This window comes from Asterias rubens, chromosome 13 (genome assembly GCF_902459465.1).
Source record: "Asterias rubens chromosome 13, eAstRub1.3, whole genome shotgun sequence".
NCBI lineage: Eukaryota > Metazoa > Echinodermata > Asteroidea > Forcipulatida > Asteriidae > Asterias > Asterias rubens.
The window spans coordinates 6,956,922-6,965,375 of NC_047074.1; the positions used below are offsets into that span (position 1 = coordinate 6,956,922).

Genomic DNA, 8,454 nt, shown 5'->3' on the forward strand with positions numbered 1-8,454 from the left:
GTGGTTCTGGCCATTGGAAGAACCGCTGGTTTTCAGAACAACCCAACTGATTTAGAGATAGTTATTACATGGTGTTACCGCAAACCTAAGTTATATCGTATTTCCACCATGCAAAGTTTCAAATTCTACAGATATTGAAAGTTTTCTTTCGTTCTTCGTCTGCATGCAGCGCAGGCAGGGTCAACCCCGGTTTGTGGCAGGTTTTTTTTTCCAGGACGAACGTGGGCAATTATCTGCACACGTTCGTCCTGGGAAAAAAATCGCGAACGCACCCATAGTCAACCACTGGGCGCCTATAGCCTACAATCCCGGCCAAAATGCTTGGGCCACCCTTTCCTGAAACAACACTTCCCTGTGCACTTCCCATTCACATTCACATTAAAAACATTTGCCCGCCCCCGCGCCCCCGCCCCCCCGCTCAATGTTGACTGAATTCGGAAGACAGTCGGCAAATGGAACCAACATTGAAAGGGGGCAGGGGGCCCAACGAGATATGGCCGGGATTGTAGGTTCGAATCAAAACTAATGGTCAACATTTTACTAGTTAACCATGGTGCACACTCTAACCTTAGTCTGTGCTCGAACTTGCTCTCTAGTGGTTTCATTATAAGCGCCACCATTGTTATAAACATGAAATGCATTGTTCATAAACTCAGGATTGTTGAGAGGCGTGGGAGGGGCGTGTCTATAGAAAAGGTACCGACCGTGCTTGGATAATAACTCGTTTAACCAAAGTTGCAGAGGGCGGTTTGTAAAAATTGTATTAAATTTTTATTTAGTTTCTATAAATTGCTGAGGCAAGACATGTTTTGGTAATAATATATAATGTAAGGGGAAGGGGTGGGGAGGAGGACTTGATATTGTTACAAGAAAGTCCTCAAGCAGTACAAAGTGCAATCACTTCTAGCTCAAGAAGGCATCAGATACATTAAATGTATTTAGATGCATTACCAAAGAATCGATTGCGATTTTAATTCACACAAAGAAACCTAGAGGTGTGTAGCAGGCGAAGACCAAAACTATAAGCAAATACAAATTCATTTATTCAAATTATTCAAGATATATTTGTGTAAAATATACTGTTCGTAGTACTGAGATTCTTTGCAACTATAGACGGTTTTCATTTAAATTGATGCATTATTAAAATGCATTATTAATTAATTCCGTATTGTTCAGGGACGGGATGTTCGTATTTATTTATTTATTTTGATTAATTTATTATTTTGTTTGTTATTGTAAAATGAAAAATGTTATTGTTAAATAAAAAAGAATTTAATTTAGAATTTGTGTAAGTACTAATGTTCTGTATTCTTGCATGGTTTAAAGGGTGTGTACTTTTTGTAGGACAAAACACACAATGTCCACAGATTTACACTAAAATTACACAGTGTGAAGATAATGATAGTAGAAAGCTTCCCTGAAAATATTACGTGCTGAGGTGCTGTAGTTTTGGGGAATTGAGTAAAACAATGTAATGAAATCTCATGAGGCCAAAAGAATTTTAAGCATTTACAAACGTATTTTCATGACATTGTTTTACTCATCTCTCAAAAACTACAGAACCTCAGTATATAATATTTGAAGGGAAGCTTTCCACTATCATTATCGTCAAACCCTGTAAGTTTATTGTAAATCTAAGGACATTTTGAAAAAGTACCCAACTCCTTTAAGTGACATCGAAATCCAAATTACTTGAATGTTAAGAATATCTGTTGATAGGAAAAAAAAGTTGTGAGAAGCGTCTCCCTTTTGGGTTACATTGTTTTCTTTTTCTCACTCAAAATATTAAAATACTTCATGGCTGAAGCCGCACATTAGGCATATGAAAACACACGAATTTGCGCAAAACTATTATTAATAAAACCACTCTTTTAAAGATATCATTCCGCATGAGCAATGAAAGACAAGAAGTATCTCCACTTGGTAATTAGTCAACCGTAGTGGTCACTCTATGATTTTTCATATAAAGCTGGTCCATTAGTTTGGGTTTTTCTCCTCATAATTTATAAAGAATCATAAATTATGTTTCAATCTTATTTAATTGTAGTCGTCATATACAGCGCATGCAGTATTATTGTACCTAAATTCACTAAAAACAAAAGACCCTTCAAAATAAAAACTTTCTGTTCTGTAGATTTTCATTATAATAATAACAATAATTGTTTTTTTTTAATAAACTGTATGTTGATTTCTCCAGAGTTCCAACTAAATACTACAATGAATCTCGCAGTATGTGTTTGTTTTTGTGTTTCATTAAAAGGGCGTTTTTAGAGTAACTCGAGGGGCCTACGAAAATCGGGGGCCTATAAATAGCTACAATAAATCAGCAGGAAACCGGTCACAGCAGTATATAAAAGAATAATATTGAAGTCTTATATTTAAAGGCAGTGGACACTCTTGGTAATTGTCAAAGACTAGCCTTCACAGTTGGTGTATCTCAACATATGCATAAAATAACAAACCTGTGAAAATTTGAGCTCAATCGGTCATCAAAGTTGCGAGATAATAATGAAAGAAGAAAAACACCCTTGTCACACGAAGTTGTGTGCGTTAAGATGGTTGATTTCGAGGAACTTGAGGTCTCGAAATCAAATTCGTGGAAAAATTATTCTCTCTCGAAAACTATGGCACTTCAGAGGGAGCTGTTTCGCACAATGTTTTATACCACCAACCTCTCCCATTACTTGTCACCAAGAAAGGTTTTGTGCTAATAATTATTTTGAGTAAGTCCAATAGTGTCCACTGCTTCTACCAAACAAGGTACTCAAGGCGCTGAGCATAATTATATACAAACTTTCAGAAAGACAGGTAATTGCAGTGATGAATTCTGAGACCCAATGTAGCACCTTATTATGGTTTACAAGGTGCTACGGCGCATTCACACCCACAGCCAGGAACACTGGGTCGAACCACTTTTGAACAACTTTTAGTCGAATAATTTTTATTTCCCGATAAAAAAGGTGGCCCAAACTGTTCTTTTCGTAATACAAATCTGCTTCCTCCATTTAGAGCTAATGGCTTCAAGGTGCACAAATTCAACCCTCATGAATTCAGGTGGGTAATTTTGTGTTCACGCCTGTCGCCACGTGAGACAAAAACAACGAATTATATCTACAGCAAAATAATTTCAGAAGTTAACTATAACCAACACGATACCATTCTGCTTTATCCAAGCTCTAATCGACGCAAGAGCCAAGTCTTTTGTTGAGAGAAGCATTAAGGTCTTTATCATTTCTCTCACGACAGCAGCCCAATTTCATAGAGCACAAAAAGTAGCTCAGCACACAACCAAATCATGCTTACCAGAATAAGGTTACCAGCCAAAATACCATGTCACATGTACCATTAATTTCTGACTGGTATCCTGCTAATTTGTGCTTAGCGTGAAGACTTGTAAACAATACTTTCTGCTTCAGCAGCTTTATAACAATTGGGCCATGTATAGTTGCGCGTTGGATGGATTGACTATAGATTATTAAAATCCAGGCCTACTGGATTGGCGGCATCTTCGCAAAAAATAATAATACTAAAGCACACACTTTCCCAAGTGTGACGTACATGTAGTTCCACTGCAAGTCCCGCCCAATTCGCACAAATTAATTAGCTCCACTGATAACCAGATGTGTTGCATTAAGCTAAAACGATTTCAAATGAAAAATTTACTAACTTGACTGTTTCTTAGATATTATAGAGTGGTGTTCCTGTAAGGGGGGGGGGGGGGGCTTTGTCACAAGAGTGTTGGGGAGTATTGACATTAGTGAGGGTGTGTTGCTATAAGCAGTCATAAGCAGTGGGGTGACCAGACGGTTTTATTTTGTGGAGAGAGAAGCAGGTAAGCAGGGGGTAAGGACATAATAAGGAGAGGGCAGAACCAAAATATCGAACCAATCATTGTGGAGAGAGAAGCAGGCATGGGGGGGGGGGGGTTAAGGACATACTTGGGAGAGGGGTAACACAAAATATCGAACCATTCATTTTGACATTTATTTTCCTTCTCATGGGGGAGCAAGAAGGCCCTGTCTCAAGGCGCTCTGGCTTCATTAGACTTGGTTCCAAGTCTTCGATTGTGGCGTTTTAGTCGTCCTGAAAGCCGCTACAAACAACGCCCTCTTGTGATATTTCTTCGTCATTTTATCCTACGAGTTAGGGCGCGTGATAGCTAATAATGTGGGAGCGTTTTCGTGGTTGAGATGTAGAAAAATAACCGCGATCTAAGACTTGAATCAAGTCTATGGCTTCATCAGTGCCAACACTGATAATAACATGACAAAAGACTAGCGTGAGGGAGGAGCTTAAAATATAAGTTACACGATTTCATTCTGCTCTTTCCAAAGTCTGGTCGATACAACTGCCAGAGCTAGGTTTATATCCCATAATTTGAATCACGAACGATGCGATCGTGTGCTGGACTCACTGGTGAATTAAAATCTACTGAAATTACGTCAGTCAATAATTCCCAAAATAAAGACATGTATGTTTCACTCCAAATCTTAAATTCATCGGCGATAGACCTATAATTTAATTTTGTGTTCAGGAGAAAAGGCCTTGAAATTATTTTCCAACCATGAATCTCAACCGTGGATTTCTTCTGATGATTGTCGGTCAATCGGTGGTCAGAGCAATTCGCTCCCTTGGCTGTCCCTGTGGTTGGAGGCAGTTTGGTCAGTCATGCTACATGATGGTCACTGATACACCACTCAACTGGACTCAAGCTCGTCAGGTATGCCTTGATGCTTGAAGTGACCTGGCTGTACCAAACTCAAAAACCGAAAACGATTTCATTTGGAAATTACACAAGGAAATTCTGAAGAAATATGTCAAGAAATTAAACATGTGGTTGGGTTGCACTTGTGGCATAGAGGTTCCTGGACAGTTAAAATGTTACAATGATGATGATCAGAATGAGTACCAGAACTTGGATCCGAATAAAGAACACGCCAACAACACATGTTTAACCATAAGGAGTTCCAGTGGCTATTGGGGTAACCCAAAATGTAGTCAGGAAAAACTGTTTCTGTGTGAGAGGAACATCTGCCCTGGTCATATTCGCTGCTTCGCTGTCAACATCAAGGATTCAGATCATCAAGCCACACCCTACTGTCTGCTCGGCCACACCTTCAAGGAAACCTACATCCAGGACCCCATACATTGCTGCCTGGCTTGCTCCAAGGATCCCAACTGCCACTCCTTCAACCTGGCTGGGAAGATGTGCCAACTCAACAACGTCACCATCTCCCAGGTTGATGCTGACAAGTACTTGAAGGAGAACTGCGTCTACTATGAATATCAGTGAGTGAAAACCATGTTTAGCTGATCATCAGCGCAATTGAACACCAGTTAAACAAAGGTGTTGTCAAACACATTGAAACGGACATAATGAACCAACATTTACATTGAAAAATGTTTGAGACTTCAGACTGAAGCAGACGCATGTTCGTTCGTTTTTATCTGGTGCGATTTTCGTATTTTCTGAAGTAGTGTCGTAGAAAAAAAGGTTGCTTAAATGTCTGTTTCTGACTGATTTTCCGCAAATTTTTTAGACTTATTGAGCTATAGTTAAAAAGGGGGGGGGGGAATAGTCTTTAAAAAAAATACAAACAAAAACAAACAAAAAAACGCGGGAGCATTGCAACCTTAAAGGGAAGGTACACATTTGGTAATCGTCAAAGACCTGTCTTCTCACTTGGTGTATCCCAAAATCATAAAATAACATGCCTGTGAAAATTTGAGCTCAATTGGTCATCGAAGATGCAAGAAAATGATGAGAGAAAAAACACACTTGTTGGACGAATTTGTGTGCTTTCAGTAGGAACATTAACCTCAACACGCACACTGCTTTGGCTGGTCACCTGTTCTTTCTATTGTTTACTCTTTTCTGTTTGAGGTATGAATGGTATTAATTTATCTTTATATTCAATGTTAATTATTTAACGCCCAGGTAGAGTGCACAATAAGAACACAGTATTAGGAAGTTTATCAATCAATTTTCAAGAACCACCTTTGTAAGTAGATCGATAGTGTTTTAAGATAAGGAATAATGTAACCAGGCGCCAATATCAAAATCTGCACCCGAGATTGTGGATGTAGTAGAGCTGCAGAGTCGCATTGTTTAGTTCATTGCCGGTGTCGCATGCAACATTTTGTCCTCTATGCAATATCCGGTGTGGCGGTTTCAGACTTCCGCCGTTTTCAGTTTTCCGGGTGACCAAATACGGTAGCATTACGTCATGCGATGTCTGCGCACAGCGAGCAAAAGTAGTCCATTTTACGTGCCGTATTGAGTAATCCGTCCGTGATACTCTCCGGTTTTGTAGCTGTCATGGCGTCGTCCGTGAGTACATCAAGTGGAGATCGCGTGGATCGTCTCGGAGACTTTGGGGTAAAAACCAGGCAAATAATCCTATATTTAACCAGCGGTATTTATACTGAAGGAGCTTCAGAAAACCAGAAGAGGCTAGTACGTTGCCAATCGAAACGGTACACGTATGATCAGACCAGTAAGTACTCAATAGAATAATTAATAATCCGCCTTGGTTGGTATGTTCCGTGCGGTAGTGTTACTGTTTGTTTACCTCATGTACCACCACGCAGTTTAACCCTGTGGTGTGTAGTTTGGGAACTTGTACTTTATAGAGCAATGCTCTATTTCTATGGTACTATTATGCTAGTTACTGACTGTACATGTACTCTGTAGTACTACAGTACTAGAGTAGTGTATAGGATTCGTATAGGCATTTTCTTGTAACGACATTGTATTTTTAGTTTACCAACCAAAAAGTGTATTTTGTTATTTATATGCATACCATGCATACATTGGGGAATATGATTACATGTAAGAAATGTTATTAGAGGGGGAAGGGGAAGAGCAAGTATCAGGAGAAAGGGGAGGGAAAAAGATGAACAAAGGGGAGGGAGAAGTAGTCAGGGAGAGGGGGAGATGGAGGTCCATGGTGAGGGTTACTGTTGTGTTGTATATACTGGTTACGTAAGGGAAGATGTCATAATGGAAAAGAAAAGACGAAAATTGAGGGGAGTGTTTATACTATACAAAATAAATAGTGGGCGGGTTAGGTAATGAGTAAGATGTGACAGTGGAAGGGAGGAGTTGGGGTTAGAGGCTGGTGTATGTATTGAAATGATGGGAAAGAGGGATGGATGATGAGGTGCTATCAGTCACTAGCAGCCGCTTGCTGTTTACGGTCATCGCAATGGCAAATGGGAAGGGGGGTGAATTTCTTTTCTTCTTCTCCATTAATTTTGTTTAAAACCGATATATTTTCACCACTTGTGTCAGATTTTGTTCTATTAAACAAAATAAAAACTTTTACCCTTAGCCAGCAAAATTTGTCAGAATGTAAGAGATAAATAAAGAGCTAGCTTGGAGAACCTGCCCAAAGACTTATCTCCATTTTTACATGGTTGTTTATGTTTATTTACAGTTTGCAGAGCAGCTTCTAAATGGCATCCCTCCCTGTGTACTGCGCCACTGCCATGTACGACAATTTCGAGGTTATGTTGGTGCACGATTTGTGTCACTTAAAGGCACTGGACAGGTTGGGTAATTGTCACTTGGTGTATCCCAAGTGTTGCGGTGATTAGGAATGATTTGGCCTGGGTTTAATTCAATTTCTCCTGATAAGACAGTCATACTCTTGATGGTCACTGCATAACCAAAAGAGCCACAGAAAAACATAAAGAAAAGATATCAGTTTTTATCAGACAAAGTTCATGAGAAGTGTTTCTGTCAGAAACTGTGTATTCTAGTTGCAGGTTATTCTTTCTGCGTTGATAATTGCTCCAGATTTTCGGCAATTATATCAGGAATGCTGCCACCACATTTTGAAATGAAATTTTTACGGGTTGGTTTTATGGTATATACATGTACTGTATTTGTATTATATTCGTGGATTTTTCAATCTATAAAGTTATTATACATATTGTTATAGATCTCATCGAGTAATTGTTTTCTAAAAAACTTTGCTTCCTTAAGGGGTATATGTACTTTTTCCTAACAAAAAACACAATGTCCACAGATTTACATTAAACTTACACAGTTTGAAGATTATGATAGTAGAAAGCTTCCCTGAAAATACTATGTGCTGAGGTGCTGTAGTTTTTGGGAAATGAGTAAAACAATGTCATGAAAATAATTTTCGTCTCATGAGACGAAAATTATTTTAATCATTTACAAACGGATTTTCATGACATTGTTTTACTCATTTCTCAAAAACTACAGCACCTCAGCAAGTAAGATTTGAAGGGAAGCTTTCCACTATCATTATCTTCAAACCCTGTAAGTTTAATGTAAATCTGTGGACATTTTGAAAAAGTACATACATTGTATCTACAATTATAAGTCAATACTGTGTAATTACAGATGTGTTCTTATGTGTGAGTAATAAATCATAAATAAACCTGTGAAAAACATTTTTATTCTGGTTTAGTTTATTTATT

At 38.6% G+C, this 8,454-nt stretch overlaps 1 long non-coding RNA gene across 1 annotated transcript; it reads left to right on the forward strand.

The window, feature by feature from the left end:
• Positions 1–6,172: 6,172 nt before the first annotated feature.
• LOC117298796 lies at positions 6,173–7,680 on the forward strand. The gene is made up of 2 exons (XR_004519995.1): positions 6,173–6,497; positions 7,440–7,680. It is a non-coding gene; the product is annotated as an uncharacterized LOC117298796 (long non-coding RNA).
• Positions 7,681–8,454: the final 774 nt, after the last annotated feature.